A 12,385-nucleotide genomic window follows, 5' to 3' on the forward strand; every position below is an offset into this window, starting at 1 on the left:
CACCGCTAACTTAGCACTGAAGCTAAGGCGTACACAGTTGAAGCATACTTTTAATATAAAACTATCAATCTAAAACTACACTTGAAGTATACTTCGGAAGTACTATTTTTGGTCAATATGAGTGCGCTTATAGTGTACTGTTCTTTGACAAGAGTGTACAGTCTTGCACAATATGAAGGTGAACGCCGGACCGTCGACCGCTTCGTACTATCAGCGCCATGACGCGGCTGCCGTGGCAGCCACGTCATGGCGCTGATAGCACGGAGTGGTGGACGGTCCGGCGTTTACCTTCATATTGCCGGCGGGTGTACGTCTAGTGTGAACCTAAGGTCTCCAACGCGCCCAGTTAGTTTTTAATTAATTGCGTCGCGGAAACATCTTTCTTAATAATTTCTTTATTAAATACCTATTCCAGTAAGACAATACAATATCCGAAAATCACGCAGGTTTACACAAAAGCATAGCTTATTACCTCGTCGTCGTTGTTGGATGTCTTTTAGTTATTTTACTTCAACCGATTAAAGCTTTTCTGGGTCGAGGTAATGAATGAACCAATTGCTCAACCAATCAACGAGCTAGCTTCTGTCTACTGTAAGCAAGCCGGTCGATCATTAGGCACGTAAGGACAGCTTCTCAAGCTAAAGTTAAGACTAGTGTACTCGTTTGCGTAATTAAACGGAAACACCAGCGTCGTTCCACAACGCACTGTCATCTATCTGTTCATACGCTGAGTGCGTATAAAACTGCCAAACGTGGGACATGCTCGAAAAACGGCGATATTTGGAAGAAAAAAAAAAGTGATTTCGGACTTTGTTTATATTTATGTTTATATTTATGTATAAAAAATAAGGACTGGAAGCGGTCGCGAAATTACGGGAAAACCTCCTGGCGACCAAGAAAGGCATGATCATGAGCCAAATGTTGCAGTGCGCGGTTCTTCAATTTGTGACGTCGCCTGACATTACAACTTTTTTAGAATTATAGGCATAGCCATCCCCTCTTTGCCGCAGTCGTTTGTATAGTTTAAATTTTTCACACAAAAAAAGGAAAAAATATATACTTTTTGCCGCGAAGAAGTGTTGCCCTACATCTCTGGTAATATTCGAACGCGTTTCTTTTCTCTCTTTTGTAATTTTAAAGGGGTACGGAAACGAAATGACGTGAGCGCGAGCTCCCTACTCGTCGCTTCAAAGGCGGCCAGCGAGGAGTGCAATGCGCGTCACGCTCGTGACGTCAGAAGTTCTCTCACGGTCAAGGGTGCTGTAGTTGCGAGCCTTGCCGCTTGGTGGCGTCAACGCGTGACAATCTCGCCTAGTAGTAATATCCGAGGACTGTATACGCCCTATATGGCCTATACATAGCTTGCTCGTAACATCATTTGCAGCCATGCCGGTATTTTAAGGGGCATTCACACGAGGGAGAAATCCCGGGGATTTCTCCCCGGCACGCGCATCCCACGACGAAAACGTCAGGCTTTGCGATGTGCAAAAGCCTCGCGTTTTCATCTCGTGATGCGCGCGTGCCGGGGAGAAATCCCCGGAATTTCTCCCTCGTGTGAATACCCTGAGCGTTCGCTTCACGGTGTTAGTTTCACAACGCCGAAGTAGTCGCTCGAGGGAACCAGGAAGTAGGAATAACCGTCAGTACCTGGCAGGAATGGCGTATGGTTGGCCTGACCGAGGTTTTCGCATCCTCAGATCAAGCTCCCACCTAACGCCTGCAAACAACGGCGATCTCGATGGTGTGGAATGGACGTTGCAGAAGCACTCTGGAACTGAGACTGCAGTCAATGCCGCAACCGTGCACGAGAGCTCGAGTTCGCTGCTTTGAAGCGTTGTTCCGCGAAACGATTGAGCGCTCGCGCTAGTAACGCATGTCTCAAAGCCAGGAGCGCGGGCTAGCTCGCTCTTGTAGCTTTGGCTGCAGTCTTAGTTTATGAGCGTTCTCCGTCAAGTCACACTTAAGACTAAGTAACTCCACAAGAGAGCCATACTGCCACGAACTGGCGCTGCTTCTTAGGAACTCGTGACGTGACGGCATTCCAACGGAGCTTCACAGATCGCCACTAGACGCAGTTCGGAAATCTGTTCATTCGTTTTAAAACTAGTTTTCTCGACTTCTCTACCTGCAGCCCAGAAGCACTATAGTCTGGGCTAGTGTATCCGGATGGCCGGCCCAACATGGACCACATCTAAACAAAGAAATAAAATTGGAAACATTTCGTTTCCGTACCCCTTTAAGGCATTCTTCACAGTTCGCGCACAATAATTTTTGCTCTTATATTGTCCTATGACAACCAAATTTGGCGTGCATAAGCTCGAGGACACGTGGAGTGTCCATATAAAAAAAATATAAATACATTGTAACTAGACCTAACTAGTTGCTAGTTAGGTTTAGTTACGATGTATTTATTCTTTTTTTTATATATATGAATGAAAACTTTAAGAATGTTTCGTTAGCCCTATGAAAGTCGCTTTTTTAAACTGTTTAGCTATTTTAAAACAAAATAGTTATCGTACACATTAATTAGGTTGTTCACTGCAGTCAGTTTTTTTTTAAAAGAATTGAAGTCATTCATTTTATGAGGCTCTTGTAAGGTGTGTTGACATGCCCCACGTGAACGCAAGAACAGGATTCTTTTTCCGCAAACCGTGCACTGCATTCATCACATTAAAAAACGAGCTATATCATAACTAAAACCAGATTTACGAAAAAGAGATGGTGGGTAGACCTCGAGGAAGCTAGCGTTGATGTCTACCCACCATCCTTCCAATCAGAGCCAATCAAAGCTCGGCGTTTTTCTGACGTCACCAGAACCCCCTGCAAAAGTATAGCAGACGAACTTGTGCTCCGCGCAAGGTTTACTTATTGATAACCTCCGCGGACCTCGAGCGTCGAGCCATGCCCTGTGTTTTGGTTTCGTTTCTTTCTTTCCCCTATAGAACGCTAATGCGGCGATTAGGCAACACGGGCCCCCTCTTTGTGCGGCGAGACGCTGTCTCCGAGCTGCTCGCCTTGAATTTAACGGACTATTTTCCTTTCGGCGAAAATTCCAAAAAGGCGTTCGCGAATCTGACACCCGTGTGAAAGCGTGAAAGTGTGAAAGCGTTAAAAAAAAAAAAAAAAAAACATTTCGTAACAAAAAACGAACAAAAAAAGAAATGGTAAGAATTCTGTACCTTTAACTCAATTTATGAGGTACAGGCTCTGCGATGTTTATGGCTGCCCCTAGGGCTCGCAAATGGACACCAAAGTAGGGAATGCTTGAGTAATATTTCGCTAATCCGCTCTGGGCCCCGAAGGCGCCACCAAAGCCGTCGCGTTTCGTAGACATCTTCATTTGTGATTCTTTTATTCTTTTATTTTAGTTGTAGCGGAGCTTGCTGCGACTTCATGCTTTCAGAAGTTTTAATTGCATAAGGCTAAAATATATATATATATATACCACGCATGCACACCTTAAAGCATTAGTAGCTTTTTATGCGCTGCGGGATATCGGTAGAGCGGTTTGCGGTTCAGCCTGTCACACCACAATTTATCTTCATTTCTCGAACTCTCTTTATTTTACGCGTGATTTACGCCGATCCGATTCGTTTCCTTGTACGCGCGCCGTGTAACTCGGAACCTAGAAAAAAGAACACGCTGAAGCAATTATGCGTAATCTATGGCCTAATAGGTTATCATTCTTTCCACAAAAGCGCCTCTGTACAAGTTGAGCGATTTAGCCTCTGGATTTAGCTATACGCCCGCCTCGCAATATTTTGTTTGTGTTGAGTTTTTTTCTTCTTAATACAGAAATGATTGGCCAGAAGAAAAAAAAAAACAGTTGTAGTTAACACGCCTCGCACGACTAATCCGCTAAAAAAAAATTCGATTAGAATTTTACAGCGAGAAGCTAATTGGCTTCCCGTCACACTAATCTTCTCGGCCTTTCTCCCAAGCCCTGGGACGCCCAGCGAAGATTTGAATGGCTTTGAAATGTTTTAATGCTCGCTAAAATAGGATCAATCGGAAGTGATTTGTTTAGACACTTTAAACACGCGCCAGATTGAGCAGTCATTGCCGAGCTTCTCTTGACTTACCGAGATACCAAGCCACTGATGCGGGCGTTGACGAGCCTCCACAAAGGCCTATGCTGGGGAGAGGGACCCAGTAGCCCCTAAGGTGGCAATAACCTGTACTACTGCGGCAATGATGAAGTGAAGCGAACGGAATAGGAGGAAACAAAGACTGAAGGTCGGTTATGGAGGCGCCCATGCACAGCTGCCTGAAAGCGTCTCTATGGACCTCGGTGTAAGATACACTCTTTAGGTGAGGACACGGCAGGGCTGGACGCGCGGCGCGAGGAATCAGATAGTGTTCGTTCGACGGGCATCCGAAAGGCTGCATCATTCCGCGTCCACCGTGCCCGCGGCTGACAGTGTCGCCGGCGGCCAAACGGCAAAACTGTGTGAGAGCGAAAACAATTATCTCGGTGCCATGACACCTTGGTACGCCGTGGTCTTTCTGCACGAGCGGTAACCTCGCTGGAGCTCTGCGCGTGTGGAGCATGAGGCGGCGCGAGCCGTCTTTGCCGTGCCCACGGGTCGACGAGTCATCTGCCGGCGCCGGTTGAAACCATAGTGAGAGAGAGAAAGAGAGAGTAAAAAGCGAACTTTATCGGCACTGCGCGAGGAGCGCGCTGTCCACACCTGAAGAGTATTATCTTAACCTTGCTATGGGCTCATTCACGCAGGAGCGTTTCCTGGCGTTTTCTTACGTTACGTCATAAATCACCGGAACATCCCTGCCTCCAATGTCGTGTGGAATTTCTACTATAGAAAATATGGTACGCCGTGGTCTTTCTGCACGAGCGGTAACCTCGCTGGAGCTCTGCGCGTGTGGAGCATGAGGCGGCGCGAGCCGTCTTTGCCGTGCCCACGGGTCGACGAGTCATCTGCCGGCGCCGGTTGAAACCATAGTGAGAGAGAGAAAGAGAGAGTAAAAAGCGAACTTTATCGGCACTGCGCGAGGAGCGCGCTGTCCACACCTGAAGAGTATTATCTTAACCTTGCTATGGGCTCATTCACGCAGGAGCGTTTCCTGGCGTTTTCTTACGTTACGTCATAAATCACCGGAACATCCCTGCCTCCAATGTCGTGTGGAATTTCTACTATAGAAAATATGGTACGCCGTGGTCTTTCTGCACGAGCGGTAACCTCGCTGGAGCTCTGCGCGTGTGGAGCATGAGGCGGCGCGAGCCGTCTTTGCCGTGCCCACGGGTCGACGAGTCATCTGCCGGCGCCGGTTGAAACCATAGTGAGAGAGAGAAAGAGAGAGTAAAAAGCGAACTTTATCGGCACTGCGCGAGGAGCGCGCTGTCCACACCTGAAGAGTATTATCTTAACCTTGCTATGGGCTCATTCACGCAGGAGCGTTTCCTGGCGTTTTCTTACGTTACGTCATAAATCACCGGAACATCCCTGCCTCCAATGTCGTGTGGAATTTCTACTATAGAAAATATGGTACGCCGTGGTCTTTCTGCACGAGCGGTAACCTCGCTGGAGCTCTGCGCGTGTGGAGCATGAGGCGGCGCGAGCCGTCTTTGCCGTGCCCACGGGTCGACGAGTCATCTGCCGGCGCCGGTTGAAACCATAGTGAGAGAGAGAAAGAGAGAGTAAAAAGCGAACTTTATCGGCACTGCGCGAGGAGCGCGCTGTCCACACCTGAAGAGTATTATCTTAACCTTGCTATGGGCTCATTCACGCAGGAGCGTTTCCTGGCGTTTTCTTACGTTACGTCATAAATCACCGGAACATCCCTGCCTCCAATGTCGTGTGGAATTTCTACTATAGAAAATATGGTACGCCGTGGTCTTTCTGCACGAGCGGTAACCTCGCTGGAGCTCTGCGCGTGTGGAGCATGAGGCGGCGCGAGCCGTCTTTGCCGTGCCCACGGGTCGACGAGTCATCTGCCGGCGCCGGTTGAAACCATAGTGAGAGAGAGAAAGAGAGAGTAAAAAGCGAACTTTATCGGCACTGCGCGAGGAGCGCGCTGTCCACACCTGAAGAGTATTATCTTAACCTTGCTATGGGCTCATTCACGCAGGAGCGTTTCCTGGCGTTTTCTTACGTTACGTCATAAATCACCGGAACATCCCTGCCTCCAATGTCGTGTGGAATTTCTACTATAGAAAATAGTTTCCCTTTTGCCTGTTGTAGAAGTTCTACTGCTTGAGCTTTACGCTGCGTTAGATGTCACCGGGGCACATGTGCTTCATATGAATCACAGATGTTTCGCTGACCCTCCACGTAAGCCGACGCCAAAGTTTTCGTGACATAACTCGAGAGCGGTGCTGTGTGAACCGGCCTTTACGCTGGCATCTGACGTTTTGCTGAGGAACGTTCTAAGAGGAAGCTGGGACTGTTGTCGAAACGTCGGCTGCCTTTACAAGTGCTGGCCAGCTTCTGCCAATTCATTTATTTTGGATACAACGGATACAACTATAGGTTTTCCCCGTAAATCCGCAACTCTGCTTAGTTCGGATTCACTCTTTCCCTATTCTTTTTTCGTTGCTTCTTTTTCTTCCTTTTTTTTTTTTTGTAGATGTCAATTTAAAAAACGAGACTTTTTCAAATGTTGGTAATGCCGAATTAGAGCGCAGCTCTTGAGGACGAGGAGAAGGGGAGGGTATGTCCCTGCTCCACCTCCGTACCCTCCCCTCCTCCTCTCCTGTCCCCCCCCCCCCCCATTTAGCGGGAAAAGTTCGCCGAATTTCACGCTAAATTAAGCGAAAATTTCCCCGCTAAATTTATCGGGGAAACTGAATTGGTGTTGACGTCACGTGCCGTCAATTTCCCCGCTAAATTTAAATTTTACCGCTAAATTTAGCGAAGAAAAACTTTTCCCGCTAAATTTAGCCCAAAATTTTACCCTCGTGACGTTACAAGCGACGTCATTATGGGAAACGTCCCATAATGCAACGCCGACGTCGACGCCGCTCAACCCGGAAACGGACGCCTAAGAGCTGCGCTCTAAAAAGCAGCCGAGCTTCCCAGGAACCGACATGTTTTTAGAGCGCGGCCGCCTAGGCACCCGTTTGCGGTTTGAGCGGCGTCGCCGTCGCCGTCGGCGTAACCGCGCGCGTCGCATTATCGAATAATGCAACCGGGTGTGACCGCGCGTTGCCCTATGGAAAAATTTCTCCGCTAAATTTAGCGGAAAAATTTTCCCGCTCAATTTAGCAGAAACTTTCCCCGCTAAATTTAGCGGGAAAATGTCCCATTAAATGGGAGGGGAACAGGAGAGGAAGGGAGGGGGAGGAGCGGGAGGAGGGGCATATTCTCCCCTCCGTATACCCCCCCCCCCCCCTCTTGCTCCTCAAGAGCTGTGCTCTAATTCGACATTCCAGAGAATTGTAAACGTCTTTCATTTTTTTTAGAGCGCAGCTCTTAGGTACCCGTTTCGGGCATGCGCGGCGTCGCCGTCGGCTTAACCCTGCGCGTTGCATTATGCGACGTTTCCCCGCTAAATTTAGCAGGGTAGTGTTTCGGCTAAATTTAGCGGGTTAAGTTTCTCTGCCAAATTTAGCGGGAAAATTGACGTCACGTGATCTCAACACCAATTCAGTTTCTCCGTTAAAGTTAGCTGGAAATTTTCCCCACTAAATTTAGCGGGGAAATTCAGCGAACATCTTCCGCTAAATGGGAGGGGAGAAGGAAAGAAGGAGGGAAGGGGGAGGAGGGGCACGCCCTGCCCTCCTCCTCCTCAAAAGCTGCGCTCTATTTCGGCATTACAGAGAACTGTAAACGACGTTCATTTTTATTTTCTAATTTGTTTTACTTGATTTTGTTCAGACAATACCATATATTGTCTGTCCAAAACAATAAAAATAGATACGGAAGGTCTAATAAAAGGCTTCTGTGCCTGAGTGCCGCCTTATAAAAAAATATAATACCGGCATTCTTTTTTTTTTTTTTTTTTTATCCCTCTTAGACATTGCAATGTGGTCACCACGACAGCCGCAGTGTTCAGCGTTCCGTGCCATAACTGCCGGGTGTGCGCCCTCGAATCGGTTTTCTTATCGAAGCCACTTGGGACTAACGACCGATACTTTGGCGGAGAATAAATGCCCCTTACCGAGTCGCCGCCGGGCCCACAATGGCAGCGTATAGCAAGGACTCTCGGCAAGAGCACACCCTGGAATCAATATAGCACTCTCCTTTCATGCTGTGCGCGGTCATCGTTTTCATTGTTCGGCGAAGTATTTGACCCTCGCCTCGTTGTAATGTCGGCTGTACACGGGCAATAGTCGTACGTGTCCCTAGCTAAGGCGCGGCCATTATGTCCGTTGTAAGATACGATTACCGCTCTAGCTCTTCATCGTTTAAGAACGGGGAAGCTCGGAAAGCTGGAATATGTGCAAGTTTTCGATACGGGTTCGCTTCGCAACGTTTTCGGCCGTTCGTTTAAACGGCATTTCGTCTATTTTACTGCTCCAGTCGACCTCTTATTCGTCTAATGTCGAAGCTGAAGTACTTCGAGTACTTTGTTTTGCCAATGCCACGCTGATATAACATACGTACCGGTATTAACCAGCATATGTCTACGCGAGCGAACGCCTTTAAACGAGATCGGTTAAAGCGAGACAAACTATAATAGTAATAAACGATTATTTTACTCTTTCTGTACGGCGAGCAAGTGTTCCAAAATGCGTCTCTGGCGCATCGGAACTGGAGGAGGAGAAGTACGCAAAGGGAAACATAGAAAAAGCTAGGGATGTCGCGAACCACCCTAAGGTCGATTTCGAAAGGTTTCGATATTTGCGAAGCGAACTGAGGTTCGACTTCGAAAAATTTCGATATTTTAATACCGACCGAGGTTCGAATTCGAAAAATTCGCAACTTTCGGTCAGAGTGGAGTTTCGAATTCGAAAAGTTCGAAGCTTTCACGGTCTCTAAAATTTCGGATTCGAATATTTCGAATATTTTTTTACTTCAGGCTCGATAAATTCGAAGATTTCGAAATTCTTTGGAAATAAAATTCGAAAACTTCGAACGCTTCGAATTTTTATAGATATGAAGTTCGAACAATTCGAAGATTTCGAATTTCTTTCTGCATAAAGTTCGAAAAGTTCGAAGGTTTCGATTTTCTTTTAACGCTAATTAAAAAAAAACTTAAAAAAACGAAGCTTTTGATTTTTTTCTAGTCCAAGTTTTCAAAGTTCGAAGTCCGGTTTTCAAGTTCCTCCACAGTTTCAGTTTCAAATAACGTTTTCACGACTCACTGGTTTTTACAAAATCAAGTTTAGAAAAGTTAGGGTGTGATATCTAGATTCTACGAAGTTGGTCAGGCAATTAAATAAGACGACGAGTGTCCCGGATGTGCTGGAATATTTGCCAGTGCAGAGTGACGTGTGACCATAGATCAGTAATTGCGACCGCCAGCCGGTGGGGGGGGGGGGGGGGGGGGGTCTTTAACCTGCATCACGCAGTAGTGATCACACGAACACACCGTTTAACGAGACTCATCCAGTTCGAAGCGGCAGGGGCGAGCAGGAGGTTGGGGCTCACAAAAACCTTGAAGCGACCTGGCAAACTACCTCGCCACCCCTTGCACGCTGGAAGTAATCCGATCGAACGCCACCCGAGTGACGCTGGCATATAGTAAGTAGTAAGTTAAGTTTGTAATTGACCTGGAGGTTTATTTTCTGGGGCGGAAGAATCACCTCGCAAAAAGCCGACACTACTCGAGGTCGAGGAGCGTTCAACCATACAAGTGGCGTCAGAAGACGAAAAACGGGGGGAAAGAGGGTAGCGCGGGGGGGGGGGGGGGGGGGGGGGTCTTCAGCCTTCCCCCCCCCCCCCCCCCCCCTTCCAGATATTTCGGACTGTTAAAGAAAACAATACGGGGAAAAAGGGCGTTGTCGAGCTTATTTTAATCTGAAATTATTGATTCATATGTATAGCTACTGTCGCTCTTCACTGCATAAAAGAGTGCGTAGATGGTAATTGTTAGAAACGGGTCCATATCACAAGAGCGAATGACATTTTAGCGAACGGCGACATTTGAGCGAATGGTCGTTTTAGCGAATAACGGGGGCGCGCGTTAACCCATCCGTCGCGCTGCGCTTTACGCCGCTTCGCGGCGACAGTCTGCGACAACTCATTACAAAAATATAAACTCACTTGGCCCACCCGAAAACGCCGCTTCGCGGCGTCCGGCTATTCGCTAAAGTGTCGTTCGATGAAACGTGGGCGTTCGCTAAAACGTCATTCGATCAAGTGAGTGCCTCCCGTTAGAAACTCGCTGTCAGAAGGCGCTATTCGTCTCGTGCTTAGTGGTTCGGAAGTTCAAAGCTATGTCTTTTCGACCTAAATACCTGTGCCAATGATAAAAAAAAAAGATGAATAATTGCGGGGATAAAAAGCTCGAAACAAGTTTCTTTTACCAAAATGTGCACAGGCTAAAAGAAACAGGTCCCAGGAACGTGAAGCGAAAAAAAAAAAAAAAGTGTTCTTTTAATGACGTGCTGAACTTGAACACTATTAGAAATCTTCTCCCTTGAGTTAATTTATTCCTTAACGTGAAAAAACAATAAATACATTATTTTGTATTCTGCAGATGGCAACGATATGTACTGTCTGTGGTGTTAATTTAAATGCGATACCTCAAACAACTTCGACGAAAATAAATATCAAGTTTAAGGCATACTTGCATGTATATACATGGTTGGACATTTCTTCGAAACTCACGTTGAATTACCTAGGCTATACACAGATCATTGTTTAAAAGTATAACATCTCTACCATAAACAGCGCGCTTCAAATCTGGCACTAACGATAATCGTCAATAACCCGTCGTCCTTTTTCGCCCCTTCGGGAATTTATTTCTCTAAAACTAAGCATGCCAGAACATTGAAACAAACGGCATTGTCTTTCGTAAGGAACGCAGCACCGCGTGTGAAAATTCGAAAAAAAAAATTACGATTGTACCTCACTACTTGAATTCAAATGAAACCGTCCGCCGGTCTTTCGAAGTTCGACGAACGTCGAACTTTTAGCCTCAAAGTTCGAAGGTCGTCGAACTTCTGACTTTACAGGATTCGAAAATTCGAACTTTTCGATTTCTTTTGATAAAAAAGTTCGAAAGTTCGAAATTCATCGCATTTTTTGGTCAGACAAGTTCGGAAGTTCGACAAGCATCGAACTTTCCAGCGCAAAAAGTTCGAAAGTTTGAAAAAGATCGAATTCTTTAGCGTAATAAGTTCGACGGTTCGAAAAGCGTCGAACTTCTTAGCTTAACAAGTTCGAAAATTCGACTTCCGTCGAATTTTACGGTATAGACAATTCGAAAAATCAAAATCTTTTGAACCTTTCGAACCGCTTGATTCGATCATCGAAACTTCGATTCGAAAAAAGTTCGCGGCATCCATAGAAAAAGCGCAGGGAACGCGTGTGGTGGCGAGGCAGCGAAGCGCGCACCGTCGTGGGTTGAGGACGGGCGAAAGAAAAGCACGTGGCGCCCTGCGTGTATTAAGCTGCCAACGACTATGCACTCTATAAAAAAGGACGTAAGTTCAATGTCCTGTGAACGCGAAGATGGTCAATCATGGCGAATAAAAGAAGAATCCCAGCGAATGAAAAAATGCATAATACGCTTACAAAACAAAACAAAAAAAAAAAAAAAACTACAGTGACACTTACGACTGCTCACGTGTCGGAATGCGAAAGCATTCGCATACGTAGCGTATTCCTCCAAACTGCGCGCTGCGCCAGCCCGGCCGGGCGACCTGCGCGGATGCTGCCTGGGCGGGCTCTGCGGCCGCCCTCTCTCTCTTACCGGCGACCGGTCCGCTGCGCCATGGCAGTGGGGTGGCGTTCCTCGGAACTATGCCGCGCGCCAGCCAATGGAAGCCGATTCATCAATTCGCTGCTACAGACTACGGGTTTCGCTTTATCGGATAGGGGAATTTAGGTGCCGTTTGGCACGGCTTCATAAGCTGATAACGCCGGTTCGCTCCATGGAACGCCCCCCCCCCCCCCCCCCAGTTCATGCTTTCGCATTAAAGAATGCTATGCACGCCGGGACAATGATTATGACGTTTCATCGAGCTTGATAATTCACTAGGGCCCTTTTATTGATCGCCGTAATTGACTCCCTGCGTCTTTTGCAAAAAAAAAAACAAAAAAAGTGAAATTACCATTTTGGGTTTAATTTTTTTTTTGAGAATCCAGTAGACACAATCTAAAAAAAAAAAAAAAAAATTTAACTTTTGTTGAGCGAAATTACAACGTTCGATTATACTCCGCTGCACTTTAATTCTGATCGCAGCAAATCCTGCGATCCGACGGAGCTAATCAAACATCTCCAAATCTACTACGTTACGGCGCTCGTTTTTTTTTTT

This window comes from Ixodes scapularis, unplaced genomic scaffold, assembly GCF_016920785.2.
Source record: "Ixodes scapularis isolate PalLabHiFi unplaced genomic scaffold, ASM1692078v2 PGA_scaffold5__190_contigs__length_132052651, whole genome shotgun sequence".
NCBI lineage: Eukaryota > Metazoa > Arthropoda > Arachnida > Ixodida > Ixodidae > Ixodes > Ixodes scapularis.